Source organism: Bos grunniens, chromosome 26 (assembly GCF_055505025.1).
Source record: "Bos grunniens cultivar Pamir isolate PY7600 chromosome 26, Bosgru_T2T1.0, whole genome shotgun sequence".
NCBI classification, from domain to species: domain Eukaryota; kingdom Metazoa; phylum Chordata; class Mammalia; order Artiodactyla; family Bovidae; genus Bos; species Bos grunniens.
In genome coordinates, this window is record NC_141190.1 from 6638741 (window position 1) to 6664320 (window position 25580).

Consider the following 25580-nt stretch of genomic DNA (forward strand, 5'->3'; position numbering starts at 1 on the left):
GTTTCCTGATTTGGCATGGCCAACATCAGCCATGTTGAAATTTGTTAGTGGTTTATCAGCTTATTGGCCTGGTATCAGCACATCCCAAATGAGATCCCATGATGGACTGAAATCTCATTCTGCTTCTGCTCCATTGACCACGCTAGAATATAAACTCAACCCTTCTAAGAGCCACAGAGAAACATCTCACCAATGAAAAATTCCTGGTGAGTTATACATTATTATAACTGGTGCATGATTCCTAAATTTATGGGTTAGGGGGATTTTCTAAACTCTCAGCTAAACCCATGCTATTTCATTTCTATTTTAAATTAATTTTTAAGCTTTATACAAAAGATTACCTATATGTAGTCATTTTCCCTTTCTCTCAAGAATGTTAATAAGGGCTAACATTTTTCTGATATGTTAGGAAGTTTTCAACTCATTCCTTATATTCAGCTATTTTACAAAATCTTTGCAGTGCACAAGTGGAGATTGGTATACATTTTCAAAAATAGAAATTTCCTATTATCAAGGTAATCTTTAAGATTAAATGTTCCAGAGTCATCAGTGTATATACATGAACCATTTCTCATTGATAAAACAACAGTAGCAGCTGATATGTCACATAATCCTAGCAGACCAGAGTAAGCAGAGTTTGCCCTTCAGACCACAATATTAGAACATGGATTTGGACGTGTAAAGCCCTGGTTTACCTTGAATTTAATTTCTTCCATGAAAAATTCCATCTAATCCTCCCTGGAAGAATCTCAAACTCCATGTGTCTAAGATAGCTTGGTGAAATTTATAGCGCAAGGAACCATGGAGAAACGAGGACAGTGAGATTACTAAAATCTTAACCGGCAAGCAAAATTCTAGAACAAATGGCACTGTCTTTAATTAATAGAAATTAATGTGCAAATCTGAGTGGGAGAAAAAGAGCTCAGAGATACTCGGATCAGAACAAAATAGACCAAAGTGGCTGAACGCTCCATGACCGCCCTTCTAGCTTCACCTCCATTGAATTTTGCCAGCTAAGATAAATTAGGCTCCTAAAACTTTAAAGTGTGTAGTTTAAAAGAGCATGTTAAACTGATAACTGATGGCATTATAAAAATACCATTTGTTGAATTCTTATAAGTTTGATATAAACAGAGATGGCCTGGGTAAGCTTACTATTATGTTTTCAAAGCTGGTCTCCAGCTGTCTCATTGGTCCAAAACTAGAGAAAGGACTTGGGCTGAATCTACTCATAGAATGAGAATTGTAGATATAAAATATAAATTAACTCCACATAAGAATGGCTCTGTGGTCACAGACCCATTAATACATCTGCTTGTAATTAAAAAACAATAAAGTGTTATACGCAGCTCAATGGCTCACCAATGAAAGGAAATGGATGATATACTAGGTATTTGAGAAATATGAAGGAAGTAGTATCTATAACAGCAGTAGAATTGTGTGACTCTTGCTAAACTCAACTAAAGCCTTGCAGAAATGTGAAGAGAGCTGAGAGTAGTTTAATTGGTGATTTAATGCTTACTCCCTGGAAGGAAAGTTATGACCAACCTAGATAGCATATTCAAAAGCAGAGACATTACTTTGCCAACAAAGGTCCATCTAGTCAAGGCTATGGTTTTTCCTGTGGTCATGTATGGATGTGAGAGTTGGACTGTGAAGAAAGCTGAGCGCCAAAGAATTGATGCTTTTGAAGTGTGGTGTTGGAGATTCTTGAGAGTGCCTTGGACTGCAAGGAGACCCAATCAGTCCATTCTGAAGGAGGTCAGCCCTGGGATTTCTTGGGAAGGAATGATGCTAAAGCTGAAACTCCAGTACTTTGGCCACCTCATGTGAAGAGTTGACTCATTGGAAAAGACTCTGATGCTGGGAGGGATTGGGGGCAGGAGGAGAAGGGGACGACAGAGGATGAGATGGCTGGATGGCATCACCAACTCGATGAACGTGAGTTTGAGTGAACTCCAGCTGCTATTCATGGGGTCGCAAAGAGTTGGACACGACTGAGCGACTGAACTGAACTGAAAGCTACATTGTAGCATATAGAAAATTCTCATTCCCTTCAATGAAAAGAAACAGAAAGCTGAGGACACGACTCAGGATTTAGCCAAGCTCCAAAGAAAGGTAAACTCAAACAAAGCAGGTCTGTTGTGCCTAGACAAGGGTTCTGGTTGGAAAAGAATGGAATCTTGAAAGTATTTATTAGAACTGCATTGCAGGTTAACTTCTCTCTGCTCTATCTTGCTTCCTTTTTTACCCTTCCACAGATGTGTGCCCCCCAAATTTCCCTTATAAATATCTGGTATGTTAACTTTCATCTCAGAAAGAAAAACAAAACCCCTCAAAAAACAAACAAACTGAAACAAGCAACAGACACCATGTTTAAAGACTGTGCACACCTGATAAAAAGTGCTATATGTTGTTCAGGCGTATACATATATAATAAGGTTATGAAATGGGTCGAGGAATGAAAAATACCAACTGACTATAGAGGTTAATTCTGAGAAGGAAATCAGGGGACTAAAATGGGGCCTCTGTCCAAATCTGTAATGGGTGTATTTTCAAAAGGGAAAAAGAAAGAAGGAAGGAAGGAGAGAAATGGAAAGGAATAAAGAAAGCAAGAAGAAAAAGAAAGAGTCAAGGAGGGAAGGAAGAAAGAATGGAAGGATGAAGAGAAGGAAGGCAGAGGGAGGGAAGGAAAGAAGGAAATCACAGTATAGTGAAATGTTAAGGTTTGGCGAAGCTGAGTGATGACTGAGATTTCATTTTCTTTGTATTGTTTTAAACAATACTAAAAGGCTTTCATTTTCTAAAATTGGTAGAAGCCCAATATTTGAAACATAAAATCTAGAGTGGCTCTGAGTCCTGCCCCGTCCCTCCCTGGCCCGGGGCCTTCATGAGGCTCAGTAGAAAACACTTTATAAAGGACTCAACTGAAGGGTGAGATTCAACTGAAGGTGAATCTCACCTTTCACATGTCATGTGATAAAGGACATGAACGTCTAGGGCCTTAACTTTTGATTTGGGCTCTGACACAGACAACCTATGTAACCCAAAGCAAAAATTATAATTCTTCAGGGTTTAAATGATCTCTAAAGTGAAAGAATTAAAATGAAAATTGATCAGCCGTAACTGACTCTTTGCAACCCCATGGACTATACAGTCCATGGAATTCTCCAGGCCAGAATACTGGAGTGGGTAGCCGTTTCCTTCTCCAGGGGATCTTCCCAACCCAGGGACCAAACCCAGGTCTCCCCACATTGCAGGTGGATTCTTTATCAACTGAGCCACAAGGGAAGCTCCAAGTTAAAGAAAATGAAAGTGAAAGTCTAAAGTCCCACCCATATGTAGTTAAGAATCTATGAACAGAGCTGTCCCTTCTGCTATGAGGCTTTCTACTGCTTATTGTACTGGATAATGAAACTGTGATCTGTGTATGCATGCTCAATTGTGTCCAACTCTTTGTGACCCTGTGGACTGTAGTCCACCAGGCTCCTCTGCCTATGGGATTTTTCAGGCAAGAATACTGGAGTGGGTTGCCATTTTCTACACCAGGGGATGTTCCTGACCCAGGGATCAAACCCGCATCTTCTGTGTCTCCTGCATTGGCAGGTGTATTCTTTACCACTGAGCTACATGGGAAGCCCAGCTTATTGCACTGGATAATGAAATTGTGATCTAGCTTCTAGTAACTATTTAACAGCAGTAACACCACCTTTGGCAGCTGTGCCAACTCTCTCACATAGTGCCCTAGGGCACCATGGCAGCCACTAAATAAAGAGCCTGCTAAGTAAAGGAGAGAAAGATCCTGTGACCACAGAAGCCTCTTAAGGAAGTAGCCTGTGACCCATTCAGGTAATTAATCTGCTCTGTTCCCTTAGTGCACTGCTGAATGTGGGAGCTCTATGATAATGCTCATCTGATTAATCCAGCCTTTCCTTGTTTCTCTTAGGATGTGTTCCCCTTAACCAGATTATTAACTACATAAGGCAGGAGAAGAAAACTGTATCCCACAAACCTATTCTGTCCTGTAGACTTTTTTTTTTTTAAGCTGGCTGTTGTTTTATTTAAAATTTCAGTTTGGATATCTTCAGATGGAGTCAAGATTTTTACAATCACCATAGAACTCTCCTATACAGCCTCATTAACCAGTATTATACTCAGTCTACATTTCCCAGGTGGTTGAGTGCTAAAGAATTCACCTGCCAATACAGGAGACTCAGTTCGATCCCTGGCTTGGGCAGATCCCCTGGAGAAGGAAATGGCAACCCTATCCAGTATTCTTGCCGGGGAAATCCTGCCAGGCAGAAGAACCTGGTGGGGCTGTAGTCCATGGGGTCACAAAAGAGTCAGATGTGGCCTAGTGACTAAACAACAACAACCACAACATACTCAGTCTAATTGCCTAGATTGGTGTTGCCTCCCCAGCCCCAGAAGTTTATGACGTATGTCTAAAGGCAGGGATTATGCCTTCATTCATTTAATTCTTAATCAATAATATCACTAGATGCCAAGAACTGAACTGTTTCCTGGGGCTAAAGGCATTAAAAAAAAAAAAATATGTTCCTGCTTTAGAGCTCACAGGCTGTTATTAGAGACAAACATTAGAAACATGTATAAGTCATACATTTCTAAGAAAGTGAAGGAGGGCTAAAGCCATTGGAAGATGGGAAAGAGGCTATCAAGACAAGATTCCAGGAAGCTTTCCTAAACTACATTTAGAAAATAGATACCCAGGCAACTGAAGAAAAGACAGAACATCATTTCTAAAACTACAGAGGCAAGAAATGTAAAGTGAGGCAGCCTGGGTAGAACATCACACGTGAGAGAATGCAGTTTTAGAACACTGCAAGTTCTAACATTTACTAGATAAGTAGCCTTGGACACTTTGCTCAGCCTCAGCTATGAAGTGCAGATAACACTCCTTTCTTAATATTTTAGTAAGGACTGACTATGATAACATGTATTGAAATCCCTGCACAGCATCTGGCACATGAGATGCACACAAATGTGGGCTCAGTGCGATTCACCTGGCAATGCTTGGCTACTGTCACCGTCAATGGACTGTCTATGGATCTCCATATGTCATTCCTAAAGGATACCACCTGACATGTTTCTTCAATTATCTGCCGCTAGATTGTACGATCCTTGGGAGCAAGGTCTTTGCAAGTTTTATTCACTCTTGAATCCCCAGAATGTCAAACAGTATCCCAGACATAAAGAGCACTCAGTCAGTATTTGTTAAATGGATGAATAGAAGTGTGCACTACAGACCTGAATAGAGAATCTTAAAACAAACTAACAAAAAAAAGCCTCTGAAATGAAGCAAAAGTCCTAAAGCAGTTTAATTAAATAGTTCTTTATGATCTGGTCTCCAAGTACAAAGGTCCCTGTGGGCAAAGGCCAGACTGTCATCCTAGCTGGTGGTTCCACTGACCAAGGGAGGAGATAAATATTCCAGAGAGGAAGCCTGAGAAAGGCCAAAACCCAAACCAGACAGAATTTAGTGATAAACTAAAGCCTAAGAAGCTGGAAGAAGCGTTTGGAACACGGTGCAGCCAATTGTTCAAAGTATGTAATCATATTTGAAACTTGCTCCAAGTGCTGGAGTAAGTAGCACATTGAACAGACAACTTAAAAAAAAAAAAAAGACAACAACTAGAAATGGAGTCGTTAAGCATAGTCATAGGCCATGCCTTGTTCAAGAAGATGGAGGGTAAGCTCTCAGTACAGGAAACAATAATTTTCAAACGTGCGCAGTAACTTCTGCTGGCTTGAGCAGCAAATTCAGCAGCTGGGGAAAAGTATTATTATGTACTGTTTGTGTATCCTCTTTTTTTTTTGGCAACAAAACCCTCTAATTTTACTTAAAAGTTGTTTTTAGAGTATTGAATCTATTGCTCTGCAATCCTGGCAGAATTCTTTGTGGAATTTCCTTATAATACTGCCACTTAGGCCATCACAAAAAAAATCTGAGGCAGTGGGTCTCAGGTGGAACCCAGGCATAGTCATTCTGTGTGTTGTTGCTGTTTACTTATTAAGTCATGCCTGACTCTTTCGCAACACCATGGGCTGTAGCCCGCTAGTCTCTGTCATGGGATTTCCCAGGCAGGAATACTGAAGTGGGTTGCCATTTTCTTCTGCAGGGGGATCTTACTGACCCAGGACTGCACCCATGTCTCCTGCATTGGCAGGTGGATTCTTTACCACTGAGCTACCAGGGAAGCCCCACTCATTCTGTATACGGACATATTTTTCATTCCATAGAGTAACAGATGTCCTCATCCATGCAAGGCTCTGAGTTGAGTTCCGTATTGAAGATTTAGAAGTAACCTGTGGTTCCTGCCCCTAAGAAATATACAACTTACATTTTGTTTATCACAGGACAGTAGGATTACGGCAGCTATTAATTATCCTTCTTTTGTTTTTCAAAATTTTCTAAATCTTTAGTAATCAATATGTATTATTTTGTAATAGAAGAAAAACAGTTAAAAAAATACACAAATGCCTGGAATCTTTTTGTCTTCCTCTGTTTATTTTGCATGTAAGTCAGAAAATGTATTCATCAATATCTATGACTAATGGCATGTAGCTAATATTGTACATAATTTCTATAGACAATGGTGTGCTGTATTTTAAGAATCAGGGGATCTTCCCAAACCAGGGATCGAACCAGGGTCTCCTGCATTGCAGGCAGATGCTTTACCCTATGAGTCACCAGGAAAGTCCTTGACTTTGACTTCGACCTTTGACTTTGACTTTTCCTTTGACTTTGATCAAAGTCTTAGCTAAATTTTCTTCAGTGTTTCTTATTTTACATTCAGTCTGATACATTGAGTGACCTAGAAGTTATAATAGGTAATGCATTTTGTTCACTTGATATTTGCCTTATTTTTTTAAAAAGAGTTGTTTATATTGGGTGCATATATATTTATGATCATTATATCTTCTTCTTGGATTGATCCTTTGATCATTATGTAGTGTCCATCTTTGTCTCTTTTCACAGCCTTTGTTTTAAAGTCTATTTTATCTGATATGAGTATTGCTACTCCTGCTTTCTTTCAGTCTCTATTTGCATGGGATATCTTTTTCCAGCCCTTCACTTTCAGGCTGTATTTGTCCCTTGTTTCGAGATGGGTCTCTTGTGGACAACATATATATGGGTCTTGTTTTTGTATCCATTCAGCCAGTCTTTGTCTTTTGTTTGGGGCATTCAACCCATTTACGTTTAAGGTAGTGATTGATAAGTATGATCCCGTTGCCATTTACTTTATTGTTTTGGGCTCGAGTTTATACGCCCTTTCTGTGTTTCCTGTCTAGAGAAGATCCTTTAGCATTTGTTGGAGAGTTGGTTTGGTGGTGCTTAATTCTCTCAGCTTTTGCTTGTCTGTAAAGCTTTTGATTTCTCCTTCATATTTGCATGAGATCTGGGCTGTAGGTTATTTCTTTCATCACTTTAAGTATGTCCTGACATTCCCCTCTGGCCTGAAGAGTTTCTGCTGAACAATCAGCTGTTATCCTTATGGAGATCCCCTGGTGTGTTATTTGTTGTTTTCCCCTTTCTGCTTTTAATAATTAAAAGCTTCTGCACAACAAAGGAAACTGTAAGCAAGGTGAAAAGACAGCCTTCAGAATGGGAGAAAATAATAGCTAACAAAGCAACAGACAAAGAATTAACCTCAAAAATATACAAGCAACTCCTGCGGCTCAATTCCAGAAAAATAAATGACCCAATCAAAAAGTGGGCCAAATAACTAAACAGACATTTCTCCAAAGAAGACATACAGATGGCTAACAAACACATGAAAAGATGTGTTTTGATGTGTTTTATCTGATAATGATAATCACTCATTATCAGAGAAATGCAAATCAAAACCACTATGAGGTACCATTTCATGCCAGTCAGAATGGCTGCTATCCAAAAGTCTACAAGCAATAAATGCTGGAGAGGGTGTGGAGAAAAGGGAACCCTCTTACACTGTTGGTGGGAATGCAAACTAGTACAGCCACTATGGAGAACAGTGTGGAGATTCCTTAAAAAACTGGAAATAGAACTGCCTTATGATCCAGCAATCCCACTGCTGGGCATACACACTGAGGAAACCAGAAGGGAAAGAGACACGTGTACCCCAATGTTCATCTCAGCACTGTTTATAATAGCCAGGACATGGAAGCAACCTAGATGTCCATCAGCAGATGAATGGATAAGAAAGCAGTGGTACATATACACAATGGAGTATTACTCAGCCATTAAAAAGAATACATGTGAATCAGTTCTAATGAGGTGGATGAAACTGAAGCCTATTATACAGAGTGAAGTAAGCCAGAAAGAAAAACATCAATACAGTATACTAACGCATATATACGGAATTTAAAAAGAAGGTAATGATAACCCTGTATAAGAGACAGCAAAAGAGACACAGATGTATAGAACAGTCTTTTGAACTCTGTGGGAGAGGGCGAGGGTGGGATAATATGGGAGAATGGCATTAAAGCATGTAAAATATCATATGTGAAATAAAACAAAACAACAAAAGAAATGACACAAATAAATTTATTTACAAAACATAAGTAGGCTAACAGACTTCAAAAATAAACTTATGGTTACCAAAAGGGAAAGGGGGAGGATAAATTAGGAGTTTGGGATTAACAGATACACACTACTAAATATAAAATAATCAATAAGGAACTGCTGTATAGCACAGGGAACTCTGCTCAAGAATCTGTAATAACCTAAATGTGAAAAGAATCCCAAAAAGAATGGATATATGTACATGTATAACTGAATCACTTAGCAGGACACCTGAAACTAACATAACTTTGTAAAACAGCTATACTCCAATATAAAACAAAAATTTAAAAAAAAAGAGTTGTTTATTTGTTTTCAGCTGAGAGTGTATATGTGTGACCCCAAGACCTTTCTTTGAAAAAATGTTTGTAAGGTAGAAAGACAGTGTCCTCACTTTGGGATTTAAACTATGAAAATGATGAAGAACTTGCTTTGTAAATATACTATCTAAAAAGAAAGAGCTTTTACTGAATTAGACCTAGAGGATGCTTAACAATCAATTATACCAGTTAACCTCAAAGTAGGGGAGGGCGATAAAATCATATATTTGTGAGAGGTGGACTTTGGAACTGTTGTATAGCACTGATTGATTATTTTTCTTTTTTACCCAATTGCTTCAGTTTTCTATTGATTCAACTGCAATGATCTTCAAATTATCTGGTAACATTTGCTTACCTGTTTCACTCCCTTGCTTAAAAGCTTTCAATGGTAACTACAGAAATAATAAGCAACCCTTATTGTGGGATTACTATGAACCAGATTAAATGCTTTTTATGTAATAACTTGCTTATTCCTGCAACAATTCATTGAGAATTGCTTTTCCTGGTTGCATTGTTTTCAGAGAACCAAAGCAAAGAAAAAGTGACTTATGCAAGGTCACATTGGGAATTGAGACCAAATTTATCACCTAATACTTAACCACTGTTATTTTTGTTCAAAATCCTCCATTTTTGTAGAATATAAGCAAAGTGCCTTAGCACTGTATTTAAGAACTTTGGTCTTACTGTTTCATGAACTCAAGGACAGAAATGGTATGGAGCTAACAGAAGCAGAAGATAGTAAGAAGACGTGGCAAGAATACACTGAAGAACTATACAAAAGAGAATCTTCAGAACCCAGATAATCACCATGGTGTGATCACTCACCTAGAGCCAGACATCCTGGAAGGTGAAGATAAGTGGACCTAGGAAGCATCACTATGAACAAAGCTAGTGGAGATGATGGAATTGAGCTATTTCAATCCCTTATGATTATATAGTGGAAGTGAGAAATAGATTTAAGGGAATAGATCTGATAGATAGAGTGCCTGAGGAACTATGGATGGAGGTCCGTGACACTGTACAGGAGACAGGGATCAAGACCATCCCCATGGAAAAGAAATGCAAAAGAGCAAAATGGCTGTCTGGGGAGGCCTTACAAATAGCTATGGAAAGAAGAGAAGTGAAAAGCAAAGGAGAAAAGGAAAGATATAAGCATCTGAATGCAGAGTTCCAAAGAATAGCAAGAGATAAGACAGTCTTCCTCAGCGATCAATGCAAAGAAATAGAGGAAAACAACACAATGGGAAAGAATAGAGATCTCTTCAAGAAAATTGGAGATACCAAGGGAACATTGCATGCAAAGATGGGCTCGATAAAGGACAGAAATGGTATGGACCTAAGAGAAGCAGGAGATATTAAGAGGTAGCAAGAATAAACAGAAAACTGTAAAAAAAAGATCTTCATGACCAAGACAATCATGATGGTGTGATCACTCACCTAGAGCCAGACATCCTGGAATGTGAAGTCAAGTGGGCCTTAGAAAGCATCACTATGAACAAAGCTAGTGGAGGTGATGGAATTCCAGTTCAGCTATTTCAAATCCTGAGAGATGATGCTGTGAAGGTGCTGCACTCAATATGCCAGCAAATTTCAGCAGTGCCACAGGACTGGAAAAGGTCAGTTTTCATCTCAATCCCAAAGAAAGGCAATGCCAAAGAATGCTCAAACTACCACACAATTGCACTCATCTCACACGCTAGGAAAGTTATGCTCAAAATTCTCCAAGCCAGGCTTCAGCAATATGTGAACCGTGAACTTCCAGATATTCAAGCTGGTTTTAGAAAAGGCAGAGGAACCAGAGATCAAATTGCCAACATCTGCTGGGTCATCAAAAAAGCAAGAGAGTCCCAGAAAAACATCTACTTCTGCTTTATTGACTATGCCAAAGCCTTTGACTGTGTGGATCACAATAAACTGTGGAAAATTCTGAAAGAGATGGGAATACCAGACCATCTGACCTGCCTCTTGAGAAACGTATATGCAGGTCAAGAAGCAACAGTTAGAAGTGGACATGGAATAACCGATTGGTTCCAAATAGGAAAAGGAGTATGTCGAGGCTGTATATTGTCACCCTGCTTATTTAACTTATATGCAGAGTACATCATGAGAAACACTGGGCTGGAAGAAGCACAAGCTGAAATCAAGATTGCCGGGGAGAAATATCAATAACCTCAGATATGCAGATGACACCACCCTTATGGCAGAAAGTGAAGAGGAACTAAAAAGCCTCTTGATGAAAGTGAAAGTGGAGAGTGAAAAAGTTGGCTTCAAGCTCAACATTCAGAAAACTAAGATCATGGCATGTGGTCCCATCACTTCATGGGAAATAGATGGGGAAACAGTGGAAATAGTGTCAGCCTTTATTTTGGGGGGGGGCTCCAAAATCACTGCATATGGTGATTGCAGCCATGAAATTTAAAAGACACTTACTCCTTGGAAGGAAAGTTATGACCAACTTAGATGGCATATTCAAAAGCAGAGACATTACTTTGCCAACAAAGGTTCGTCTAGTCAAGGCTATGGTTTGTCCAGTGGTCATGTGTGGATGTGAGAGTTGGACTGTGAAGAAGGCTGAGCGCCAAAGAATTGATGCTTTTGAACTGTGGTGTTGGAGAAGACTCTTGAGAGTCCCATGGACTGCAAGGAGATCCAACCAGTCCATTCTGAATGAGATCAGCCCTGGGATTTCTTTGGAAGGAATGATGCTAAAGCTGAAACTCCAGTACTTTGACCACCTCATATGAAGAGTTGACTCATTGGAAAAGACTCTGATGCTGGGAGGGATTGGGGGCAGGAGAAGAAGGGTATAACAGAGGATGAGATGGCTGGATGGCATCACTGACTCGATGGATGTGAGTCTGGGTGAACTCCTGGTGTTGGTGATGGACAGGGAGGCCTGGCGTGCTGCGATTCATGGGGTCGCAAAGAGTCGGACACGACTGAGCGACTGAACTGAACTGAACTGAAGGAGAGAAGAAAAGAAGGTGTCTCATACACCGGGTTATTGTTACCATCTTTCTAAATTCCATATATATGCGTTAGTATACTGTATTTATGTTTTTCTTCTGGCTTACTTCACTCTGTATAATAAGCTCCAGTTTCATCCACCTCATTAGAACTGATTCAAATGTATTCTTTTTAATGGCTGAGTAATACTCCATTGTGTATATGTACCACTGCTTTCTTATCCATTCATCTGCTGATGGACATCTAGGTTGCTTCCATGTCTTGCCTATTATAAACAGTGCTGCGATGAACATTGGGGTACACGTGTCTCTTTCCCTTCTGGTTTCCTCAGTGTGTATGCCCAGCAGTGGGATTGCTGGATCATAAGGCAGTTCTATTTCCAGTTTTTTAAGGAATCACCACACTGTTCTCCATAGTGGCTGTACTAGTTTGCATTCCCACCAACAGTGTAAGAGGGTTCCCTTTTCTCCACACCCTCTCCAGTATTTATTATTTGTAGACTTTTGGATCGCAGCCATTCTGACTGGTATGAAATGGTACCTCATAGTGGTTTTGATTTGCATTTCTCTGATAATGAGTGATGTTGAGCATCTTTTCATGTGTTTGTTAGCCATCTGTATGTCTTCTTTGGAGAAATGTCTTTTTAGTTCTTTGGCCCATTTTTTGATTGGGTCGTTTATGGACTCTGTGGGAGAGGGAGAGGGTGGGAAGATTTGGGAGAATGGCAATGAAACATGTAAAATATCATGTAGGAAACGAGTTGCCAGTCCAGGTTCGATGCACGATGCTGGATGCTTGGGGCTGGTGCACTGGGACGGCCCAGAGGGATGATATGGTGAGGGAGGAGGGAGGAGGGTTCGGGATGGGGAACACATGTATACCTGTGGCGGATTCATTTTGATATTTGGCAAAACTAATACAATTATGTAAAGTTTAAAAATAAAATAAAATTAGAAAAAAAAAAAAGAAAAGAAGGTGGAAGAGAGGAGCAAAGAAAGGGAGGAAGGAAGGAGAGTGGAGGAAAGAGGGGAAAAAATCATTAATTTGGGGCTGGCTTTAGAGAAGGAAACTATTCAACTTCAGAGCACTGTGGGTTTGAAATAGAGAATCAACCCCTGACTTCAAACAGACTCCAATGATAAAAGCTCTATGGTGATTTTCTACCCCCCTCCTTTTTCTTTCTTTTTTTTTTTCTGCAGTATTATAGATACTATGGTTGCAAAAAAATGTGTTTTTGAAAATATCAGAAAAAGTTTAAAATTCTGCCGTATGCAAAAACGATTCACTTTTACTTTCAACCAATTCCAGAAAGTGTTTATAAAATGCAGTAATATTTAAAAGTTCTTTTATGTAACTTCCTCATATAGGTGTGGCCACTGAACACACAAAGGAAGCTAGTGTACAATGAGTGAGGAGCTGCCTTAGCTGTTCAGCTGCCTGAAGATGGGCTTTCATGTATTCTATTTGAAATGCTCTTTCTCCCTTGTCATATTTGTCTTTATTTATAATTCTCTCTTTAAAAACACAATTCTTCACTGAATTCAAAGGCACATAGGCAGAAACAGTAAATGTCTGGAGATATTAATAAGCTTCCTGCAGACTTCATAGGTTAAAATGGACATGGGTCAATTATATATGCAAACACCTCCAGATAGTTATTTCCATTCTAACATCTTGATAGCTGCAGAATCATTGCTTCTAAGCCATTTAACTCACTTCTAGATAGCACTAGGGTGCTAGGGCATAAAAATGGATGAAGAAGAAAATTAATAAAAGTAAAATATTCCATCAGATTGCAGCAAGTACAAGTAAGACTTACTCCAGATTTCATATGATCGTAATCATCTTATCTCAAGGCTGGAAGAAAGAGAGCTTTGCAAGGCCTTACAAACTGTCTACATTCCTCTCTAGCATATATTCATGAATGTACATTAGGTGCAATGAAATTTTAAAAACAATGGGTTGCCATTGCCTTCTCCAATGTAGATATATAGACAGGCAAATAATTTTTTTCTGCTTCTGAGTTTAATCATAGAAAAAGCATTGTGTAGGTAAAAATAATAATATATATCACATTTAATTGTGCACATTTAATAATTTTCTTACTGAAATAGTGGCTTTCTAACTATCCAGGATATGCCATGTCTGAAGCCACACAGGGTCCTGTGCTGGGCTAAACAGTTAAGATTAGCTACCAGCCAGAAAAAGTGTGAGAAACCACTTACAGTATGTACTTCTCTGTGCCTTCATGCTCAGGCCAAACTCGACTCAAAGCAATCAGCTCTCACAGATTATATAAACTCTAAAATCATAATATGAGAAGTTGTACAATGTTGCAATCTATAGAGAGGTAGATAGGTAATATTTAAAGGAAAAGACAGCTTACTGCTGGTTTACTTTTTTGGTTTAAAATATCTTTCTCATATCTTAATAGTCCAAATAAATGATTTCCTGGATTATCAAGCTTCAAAAATTCTAATATCCCAGTGAACTGAGAACACAATGTAATTAATATAGAGTATTTTGTGTTGGCTTCTGATCTAGGGCTGGACTTCAAGGGCATTAGGTGCTTTGATACTGCTGTTAAGAGTCTCAGATATACTTTTACATCCTTTGTGGATGAAAAGACTGATGGTGAATCTGTTAAGAGACCACCAAGAAAAATTGCTGAGATAAAATGTCAAAAATAAGAATATGTAAAATTTATAAGAATTAGCTCAGATGGTGTGGTCATTCATCTAGAGTCAGATATTCTGTAGTGTAAAGTCAAGTGGGCCTTAGGAAGTATTACTATAAACAAAGCTAGTGGAGGTGATGGTATTCCAGCTGAGTTATTTCAAATCTTAAAATATGATGCTGTTAAAGTGCTGCACTCAATATGCCAACAAATTTGGAAAACTCAGCACTGGTCACAGGCCTGGAAAAGGTCAGTTTTCATTCCAATCCTAAAGAAAGGCAATGCCAAAGGATATTCAAACTACCATAAAATTACACTAATTTCATATGCTAGCAAAGTAATGCTCAAAATCCTTCAAGCTAGGCTTCAAGTATGTGAATTGAGAACTTACAAGCTGGATTCAGAAAAAGGTAGAAGAACCAGAGATCAAATTGCCAATACCCGTTGGATCATAGAAAAAGCAAGAGACTTCCAGAAAAGCACCTATTTCTACTCCATTGACTATGCTGAAGTCTTTGACTGTGTGGATCAAAACACACTGTAGAAAATTCTTAAACAAATGGGAATACCAAAACGCCTTACCTGTCTCCTGAGAAACCTCTACGCAGGTCAAGAATCAACGTTTAGAACCAGACATGTCCCAACGGACTGGTTCAAAATTGGGAAAGAAGTATGTCAAGGCTGTATATTGTCACCCTACTTATTTAACGTATATGAAGAGTGAGTATATCATGTGAAATGCCAGGCTGGATGAATGACAAGCTGGAATCAAGACTAAGGAGAGAAATATCAATAACCACATATATGCAGATGATACAACTCTAACGGCAGAAAGCTAATAGAACTAAAGAGTTTCTTGATGAGGGTAAGAGAGGAGAGTGAAAAATCTGGCTTAAAACTCAGCATTCAAAAAACGAAGATCATAGCATCTGGTCTCATCACTTCATGCAAATAGATGGAGAAACAATGGAAACAGTGACAGATATTATTTTCTTGGGCTCCAAAATCACTATGGATGGTGACTACAACCTTGAAATTAAAAGATTCTTGTTCCTTGGAAGGAAAGCTGTGACAAACCTAGGCAGCATATTAAAAATCAGAGATATCACTTTGCTGACAAAGGTCCATCTAGCCAAACTATGGTTTCTCCACTAGTCATGTACAGATGTGAGAGCTAGACCATAAAGAAGGCCAAGTCCTGAAGAATTGATGCTTTTGAATTGTGGTGATGGAGAAGACTCTTGAGAGTCCCTTGGACTGCAAGGAGATCCAACCAGTCCATCCTAAAGGAAATCAGTCCTGAATATTCACTGGAAGGACTGATGCTGAAGCTGAAGCTCTAATCCTTTGGCCACTTGATGTGAAGAACTGACTCATTGGAAAAGACCCTGATGCTGGGAAAGACTGAAGGCAGGAGAAGGTGATGAGAGAGGATGAGATGATTGGATGGCATCACTGACTCAATGGACATGAGTTTGAGCAGGCTTCCAGAAGTTGGTGATGGACAGGGAAGCCTGGTGTACTGCAGCCCACGGGGTCAGAAAGAGTCGGTCACGACTGAGTGACTGAACTGAGCTGAACTGTCTCTACTATTAAGAGTTCTCATTCGCTCTCCTCAGAAAGAAACTGGTGATAGTTTGAACATTACATTCACATGAGTAATCTTAACAAGATTTGGAAACTTGAAAAGAATCAAGATAGTCACAAAGCCTTTCAATACTGAAATTTGAATCTTAGAATTGAAACTAAAACAGCACTCTATCCAAAGCAGGAAGAACAAGGAAAAGCCAGAGGAACAGAGACTCTGGTGTCGCCAAAGTAGATAAGAGCAAATACTAGGCCAAGTGGTATCTATGGGAGACAAACCTTAAGGCCAAGTGCCAAGCAGAGGGGAAAAACGATACAGGACTAGACTTAGAAGAAAAGTAAAAAGTGTTCCAGGCAACTGTTGTTGTTGTTTTAATATTCTTTTATTTTTAATTGAAGGATAATTACTTTACAATGTTGTGATGGTTTCTGCCATTCATCAGCATGAGTCCACCCTTTCCTTTTAAAACCCCTTCCCACCTCCCTCCCCATCCCATCCCTCTAGGTTATCACAGAGCACTGGCTTTGTGTTCCCTGGGTCATCAAGCAAATTCCCACTAGCTTTCTACTTTACATATGGTAATATATATGTTTCAATGCTACTCTTATAAATTTTCCCACCTTCTCTCTCTCCCTCACTGTGTCCAAAAGTCTGTTCTCTATGCCTACATCTTCATTGCTGCCTTGTAGATAGATTCATCAGTACCATCTTTCTAGATATCATATATATATGTGTGTGTTCCCAGGCAACTATTTTAATAAAACTGAAAAGTCCTGAATATGAAAAAGTCAAGATTCTTTAAAGGTATAAGATCAAATAAGACTATGAAGATATTTTAAATATCCTTCCCTAATACAGGTGGCCAACTATTTGCAATAAGAGGTATATTTAAAGACTTTCAAAAAAGTAATCTTCACTATAACAAGTACTATATCTCTTTGGTCAGTAACGTTTCTTAATGATCATATAATGTAAATATGCCTGGCATGCAAGGTTTGAAATGGGCTAATCAAGGTACCTCATGGCCTTATAATATTGTCCATGACTAATTGGACCAGTAGTGAATGGTCCATCCAATAAAAGGAAATTAATTTGCTATTCAGCAAATTGTATATAATTCTCAGTGGAAAATAAGGGTATCTATTTCTCCATGGCACAAGATGAATTCTAGATGAGTTATCAAAAAAAAGTTGAGAAAAATTACATTGTTTTCACATTAAAAAAATAATAGATAAGTTTGCTCCTGAAATTTTAGGGTAAAAAAAGATCCAGAAGTAAAAGAATCTCTGCCTAAAAGAAAAGTCTTTTTAATGATCTTGAGTTGAGGCATGCAAAAATCAAAAAAGGAAGAGAAGACCTAATTTATCAGACAGTCATTTTCAGGTTCTACATAAAGAACCAGGGATAAACAATCAAATAAAACCATATTTAAATGTACACTTGACAATCATTTAGGTGTTTTTGTTCTTTCCAACAAAGTAAATTGTAAGAATCCATTCTTCTTACTCAATGGGAGAAAAAAACTTTAGAAAAAAATGATGACTAAAAACCTAGGGGCAGCATTCTATATAAATAGAAGAGCAGCAGGCTTTATCTGCCTGTCATATCTGATACGGCACTAACTGTGACACCACAAAGATTTTAATAAAACCAATTATTTCCAGAGAACACAGAGCATAAAGGACAATTCATATCAGCTTGAAAGAACCGCTGAAAAGGAAGACAGGAAGCTGTTCAATGTAGTCTCACATCAAAAGTCTTTTGCTTTGCTTCAACAGAACAGGTATCTTGGTGGCTGAGTTTATATGCTTACATTGGTAGGGTTTCTTCAGTGAGTGAAGAAGAGCTGTATACGATCATAATAAACACTATGTGAACAGCATGCCCATAAAGAAAATTTTTCTTAACAGATATCTCTGTAAAAAGGACAATTTACGTTAATGCTGGACACCAACACTCTGACCAGAATAGGTAGAAAGAGTATTCAGTATGGATATTTTACTCATAACTATACCTGAGGGATGATTTTTAAATCTGAATTTTAGGAAGTTTAGTTTTCAAAAGATTTAGGGAAAAACTTTAACTTAACCTAATGCTGATAGAAAAATTGTATACATGTTTAACATACATTAACTTAAGCATGAAAAGTGAAGTGAGTTTTAGTCACTCAGTCGTGTCCAACACTTTGCGATCTCACAGATCTCACTTGCCCACCAGGTCTGCCCATAGTATTATTCAGGGAAGAACACTAGAGCGGGTAGCCATTCTCTTCTCCAGGGAATCTTTCCAACCCAGGGATCGAATCTAGGTCTCCTGCATTGCAGGCAGATTCTTTACCATCTGAGCCATAAGTGTATATAGTTGCAGTGAAATACTATCAATATTAAGTAGATTGGTATTGATTGAGAAGGTACAGCTATGTTCTCTGAACTTTGTGCATGCTAAATCACATCAGTCATGTCTGCCTCTTTGCAACGCTATGGACTGTAGCCCACCAAGCTTCTCTGTCCATGGGATTCTCCACGCAAGAACATTGGAGTGGGTTGCCATGCCTTCCTCCAGGGGCTCTTCCTGACCCAGGATTTCCATGTCTCTTATATCTCCTGAATTGGCTGGTGGGTTCTTACCACTTACCACTAGCGCCACCTGGGGAGCCCATCTGTGAAGCTTAAGATAATTGAATTAAGACGCAGATTTGTTGAATAATACACACTATTGGCATTGACTTTAGGCAGTCTGCCTTCCCAATTTCCTTGACCACTGAATGGAAATGAGTACCTACCTAATACTCTTGTTGAGTAAATTGTACAAAATAAGCCAATTAGCATAAATTTAACTCACATGAGGTACTTAGTACTAAAACATAAAGATCATAATGACATTAGTCTCTGACTCCTCCTCATAGTGGATCTGCTCTGAGTATTCATTATCGCCTGTCTCCTAATTATAAACATTGTGATGTTCCACCATTTCTTTTTTTCAATGGCAGGCATGTTCTTCTTCAGTGTTTATTACTCTTCATAGGTAGCTCTTTTGATATTACACTACAGATACATAAAGTTCTCCTTCAACATAGTCCCTACAATAACTTTTCTTTCCCCTACTAAGCCTTATAAGAGTGAGTGGCTCATTTTACTCGCTAGCATAGGAATGATATAATCTGCTCCTTTGAAACTATAGTTCTTTGCTACCTGTGTTCTCTTTTATGAAAGTATTCAGTTCACTTTTAGAACCCTCCTCATACTAATTTATTAGTACTCACTATTTGTGCTGCTGCTGCTGCTGCTAAATCGCTTCAGTCGTGTCCAACTCTGTGCGACCCCAGAGATAGCAGCCTACCAGGCTCCTCCGTCCCTGGGATTCTCCAGGCAAGAACACTGGAGTGGGTTGCCATTTCCTTCTCCAATGCATGAAAGTGAAAAGTGAAAGTGAAGTCGCTCAGTCGTGTCCGACTCTTAGCGACCCCATGGACTGCAGCCTGCCAGGCCCCTCCGCCCATGGGAGTCTCCAGGCAAGAGTACTGGAGTGGGTTGCCATTGCCTTCTCCGATTATTTGTACTAATTGTGTACAAATATGATTCTTCCTGTGTAGCACTTGCCCCTGACAGTAAGTATATCATGGCTACTAGTCTGCACACTAAGCTAAGCCAGCATTGAAATCAAATACTTGTCCCAGAATTGTTCATTGAGCTACATCATAGTAGATCATGAATTATCATCAATACTGATACGTCAGAAAGCCATTGGACAATCTTTCTTAAACTTACTGACATCTTGGCCATTAGTTGTATAACTATGCTTCCTTCATTGAAGAACTCATAAACTTGATCTAATATCAGTAGGAGACTCTGGTGCTACAAAGTTTAGGCTATCCAATTCCCACAGGCCACTTATGTAATTATAATGAGTGAAGGGAACAAAAACATACCAGTTAATTCAGTCCTTAGGTCCAGCTCTAACATCCTGTGGATTTTGCATATTTGCCCCATTGGAATATTTTCATTAATGAATAAAAGAGGATCTTGGCTCATATCCCAATGAGAAAGGAAATGTTTACACTTGATGTCATCGTTTTCAATTAATTGACTTCTCAAGGGGAAGCAGATAAACTGGACACCAGGGAAGTTTACTGAAGTCCATTGCCACAGAGCTGGGACACAGTGAACCCCAGTTTGTCTGTCCTTTCTCAGACAGAGAGATGTAGTCTCCACTGATCTAATGTTTGAAATGTTTCATGGAAAAGAATGTCACCACTCAAGTTGAAAAAGTAGTAAAGGTGAGGGCTGATTGTTAAATATGTTATTCTTAAGTAGGAAATAGAAAGACTCTTTCAAAACCAACATGAATTGTATTGTGAGGAAGCTGAAAGTTACGGACTTAACAAAATATTATGTCTAGACTAACTAGGAAAGGAGGGAGAGCCAGTAAAGATTCATGAAATGGGACAAATAGAGGAATCAAGGAAAAGAAACTTTCCTGGAATTTGTGGAAGAGATTTAGTAAGAAAATTGGAATAGTAAAAATAGAGTAATAGGAAATCATGATCATAAAAGACAATACTTATTAAGATTTTAGAAGTAACAAATGATGGCATTGGACAATCAGAACTGCACTAGGGAATGATAATGGAAATATAGAAGAGGAAGGGCTTCAAGAACTTTTCAGAAGATAGGATTGACAATTAGTGAATGTTTGGTCATGAGGAATGAAGGAACAGAAGTTCCTTCAACCTGACTAAAAAAGTCTAAGTGAATCATGGGAATTCAGAGAGCATGTTTGATGTTTTAGATGTGATGAGTTTGAGATTTGTACTTGTCTCTCACTCTACACTGTACTTCCATGTGAGCAGGGCCCATGCTTTTCCTGTTCCCATTACAACTCCATCATTAGCCACAGTGTCTGGGATACAGTAAATGCTCAAAAAATATTTAACTGAATGAATTCAAGGGAATATGCATGCAAAGGATGAAAATAACATAGCCGATAAGTGAAATCATTTCAATAAATTCTGGTAGGCTATATAATGGATTATCTTCTAACATATACATTTATATATATTTATATGTAATATAGCACTATAACATTTAATAACATAAAATGAGTAGAAAAAAATAAGTAGAAGGAAAAGTAACAAAATTATATCTATTTAAGTACAATAAAATACTTTTTGGTAAATAACTTATTAAAAGAAAGCAACAAATAATATGGTTTATATTTGAATGGTGAAATAATGAATGATATTTATTTTCATATTCCTGATCATCTCTATTTCACATAGATGAACCATTAAAATTGACAGATTATTAGTTTCCTTTGTTTTTATTAAAGATAAGCAAATTGGAATCAAACAGAAATACCTTTGTTACAATCATTGACTAATTTGCTAATGTACGAAGCAAAAAGCAAAAGCTGACTTTCATCAATGCTGAAAAAATTAATGAAATTGATAAGAATTAATCAAATTTTTTCTCTAAGCTGAAGCTACTTACTTGAAGGAAAAACAATTCAGCAATTTCAGGTTTTGATTTTGTTGGTGTCACTTGGTGTAGTTTAACTTTGATTTGTTTGGGCAGCAAACAACTGATAAAGGCTTTTTTATAGTATTAATTTGTTAGCCACAATAATAACAACCTTGGCACTGATAGGATCTTATTTCCACTTATTCATTTTCCTCCCCAGCAGTTTTGTGGTAAAACTTTTTGCAAAAGGACTTTTAAAAAGCAATAAAAAAGATCATTTCTTCTTTCTCACATACTCAATAATTTTCCTTTCCACTCTGCTGGAGCTTATATGTCCTTAAATGATCTTATCATCTCTAGCTAATATATATATATATATATATATATTTTATCCAGTCCTTTATAATTAGACGATGGGATTCAAAAGGGGATAAAAGTGAGGTTGCCAAATTCCAAAATATAGAATAACTGACATTAAAATGCCTTTAAGGCTAATCTTAACCAACCATCTTATTTTATGAATGAAAAAACTGAGGCAAAGAGAAAAAAAAAATGCTAGTTAATTCCTATTTTACTAGTTAGTGAAATAGTCACTAACTATTTGCTAGTCATTTGCTAGTCAGTGTCTACATGGCTAATTAGTCCTTCTTCACTAGGTTGTTGCTATGGCTATTTCCCTTAGGAACAGGAATTTAGTCTTTATAAAATACATATGCCAAATGCCAAGAAAGCAAGCAAGACAACACTGTATGGGAGACATGCTGATCACTGTCGAGTATCATTAATTAAGATGTCCTCACTTATTGGTTTTCCACAAGGGTCAGTCTAGGATCCAACAGGCTCACATTTCATTGGTGACATATTTAACACATACAAAAACAGAAAGAAAATAAGAAGCAGTTTCAAAAAAATCAGAAATTTGGAATATTCTGAAAATCTGCTGCCTATATCCAAGGCATCATAAGCATACAGATTCTATTTTTTTATGGGAATACATACATTTAAAATTTGGGGAAGAATAAAAGAAATACGGTCATATTTATAAGATATATCTACATGTACTACCTGAAGTGGCTATAAAGTTTGCCTTCAGAAAGCAACTTTGATTCCTTACCTGGCCAATTGCTTCTCTTTCTCTAGAAGAGAAACCAAATTACCTCCCAAAGGTCAACGTTAATTTGTGAATCTGAATTCCAGGCTTATATTCATATTTTGCCTCACATAAAGCCTAGTTGATAATACTTAAAGGGAAAAAATAGAGAATGTGTGACTTTTTGGTGTATAATATGGCTTTGGGGTAATTATTTAAAAAGCTTTCACAGAAAGATCAGAGGTATTCATGAAAGCTTTAAGGAACTGACCAGCCCATCTCACCTGTAACAGAAACTGGAACCGAACCAATGGTCCTTGAAAGTGTGAGGAAAGTTCTCTGATGCTCTCATGGATTTCTCTCACCCAGATCATAGTGACAAGAGCTAATTACTTAATTTTCAGGAATTTTATGATCCAGTTGTTAAACAGAGCCATTATTAAAAATGTAATTATGCAAACGTACAACCAAATTAATTTTGTTAAAATCTAAGGCAATAAATATGCAAAACTTAGCAGTTCATAATTAGATTACTACATCTTACCATTCATTATCTGTGCTCCTGTGATTAATTGCTTCCATTGTAACTGTATGGTAGAAACACTATAAAATAGTGTCCCCCACACAAATAGTCTCTCACTTCTTAACTGCATGTTCAATAATCTCATAGAGATACCTTGATATCAGATCAGATCAGATCAGTTCAGTCGCTCAGTCGTGTCTGACTCTTTGCGACCCCATGAATCGCAGCCCGTCAGGCCTCCCTGTCCCTCACCAACTCCTGGAGTTCACTCAGACTCATATCCATCAAGTCAGTGATGCCATTTACAGCATACTAACCATCAAATTAAATAACTCAGAGCTTGAGGTATCATTTTATTGTTTTTGACTAAGAAAGTGATGGAAAGATGTTATTAATGCAAGCAAAAGTTAAAAATATGTTGTATCTGCTGCTCTTACATTGTGCATAGAACAAAAAATTGAGGATTTGGTGTTATGGCATTCAAAATTATATTTTGATATTATTTAACAAACTCCCTTGCTTTACTGATGAATGAGTAAAGGTCTGGTGTACATCCCTGATGTTTCATTTTCATCTTATTCATTAATGTAAATGAAATGTCAATCAACATTTATGTCACAACTATACTGATGTATCAATGCAATCATAGTTTATCTATAGATACATGAAAGTGAGAGTGAAAGCGTTAGTCACTGAGTCATGTCCAGCTCTTTGAGATTGCATAAACTGTAGCCTGCCTCACACCATGGGATTTCCCAGGCAAGAATACTGGAGTGGGTTGCCATTCCTTCACCAGGGGATCTTCCCAAAGAACGGTTTGAACTGAGGTCTCCTGAATTGCAAGCAGATTCTTTACTGTCTGAACCACCCAAGAAGCCCATGGATACAAGAATGTAGCAAAAATTGATGAAAGCTCTCTGGAATAATCAATTGGCAATGTAGAATTTATAATGAAATATATCAGATATTTTATTATTATTTATAAATTGAGCTTGATGTGTGTTTTATATTAGTAAAAATTAATAAAATTGGTGAGCTTATATATATATATATATATATATACGCATGTGTGTGTATATATATATATCAATTCAGTTCAGTTCAGTTGCTCAGTCATATCCAACTCTTTGTGAACCCATGGATGGCAGCATGCCAGGCCTCCCTGTCCATCACCAACTCCCAGAGTTTACTCAAACTCATGGCCATTCAGTCAGTGATGCCATCCAACCATCTCATCCTCTGTCATTCCCTTTTCCTCCTGCCATCAATCTTTCCCATCACCATAGTCTTTTTGAATGAGTCAGTTCTTCACATCAGGTGGCCAAATTATTGGAGTTTCACCTTCAGCGTCATTCCTTCCAATGAATATTCAGGACTGATTTCCTTTAGGATGAACTGGTTGGATCCCCTTGCAGTCCAAGGGATTCTCAAGAGTCTTCTCCAACAAGACAGCTCAAAAGCATTCTTCAGTGCTCAGCTTTCTTTATAGTGCAACTCTCACATCCATACATGACTACAGGAAAAACCATAGCCTTGACTAGACGGACCTTGGTTGGCAAAGTAATGTCTCTAATTTTTAATATGCTGTCTAGGTTGGTCATAACTTTTCTGCCAAGGAGCAAGCTTCTTTTAATTTCATGGCTGCAGTCACCATCTGCAGTGATTTTGAAGCCCCCAAAAATAAAGTCTGCCATTGTTTCCATATTTATTTGCTATGAAGTGATGGGACCAGATGCCATGATTTTCATTTTCTGAATGTTGAGCTTTAAGCCAACTTTTTCACTCTCCACTTTCACTTTCATCAAGAAGCTCTTTAGTTCTTCACTTTCTGCCATAAGGGTGGTATTATCTGCATATCTGAGGTTATTGATATTTTACCAGCAACCTTGATTCCAGCTTGTGCTTCATCCAGTCTAGTGTTTCTCACGATGTATTCTGCATATGAGTTAAATAAGCAGGGTGACAATATACAGCCTTGACGTACTCCTTTCCCGATTTGGAAACAGTTTGTTGTTGCATGTCCAGTTCTAACTGTTGCTTCCTGACCTGAATACAGATTTCTCAAGAGGCAGGTCAGGTGGTCTGGTATTCCTATATCTTTCAGAATTTTCCACAGTTTTTCATGATCCACACAGTCAAAGGCTTTGGCATAGTCAATAAAGCAGAAATAGATGTTTTTCTGGAACTCTCTTGCTTTTTCAATAATCCAGTGGATGTTGGCAATTTGATCTCTGGTTCCTCTGCCTTTCTAAAACCAGCTTGAACATCTGGAAGTTCACGGTTCACATATTGCTGAAGCCTGGCTTGGAGAATTTTGAGCATTACTTTGCTAGCGTGTGAGATGAGTGCAACTGTGCAGTAGTTTGAGCATTCTTTGGCATTGCCTTTCTTTG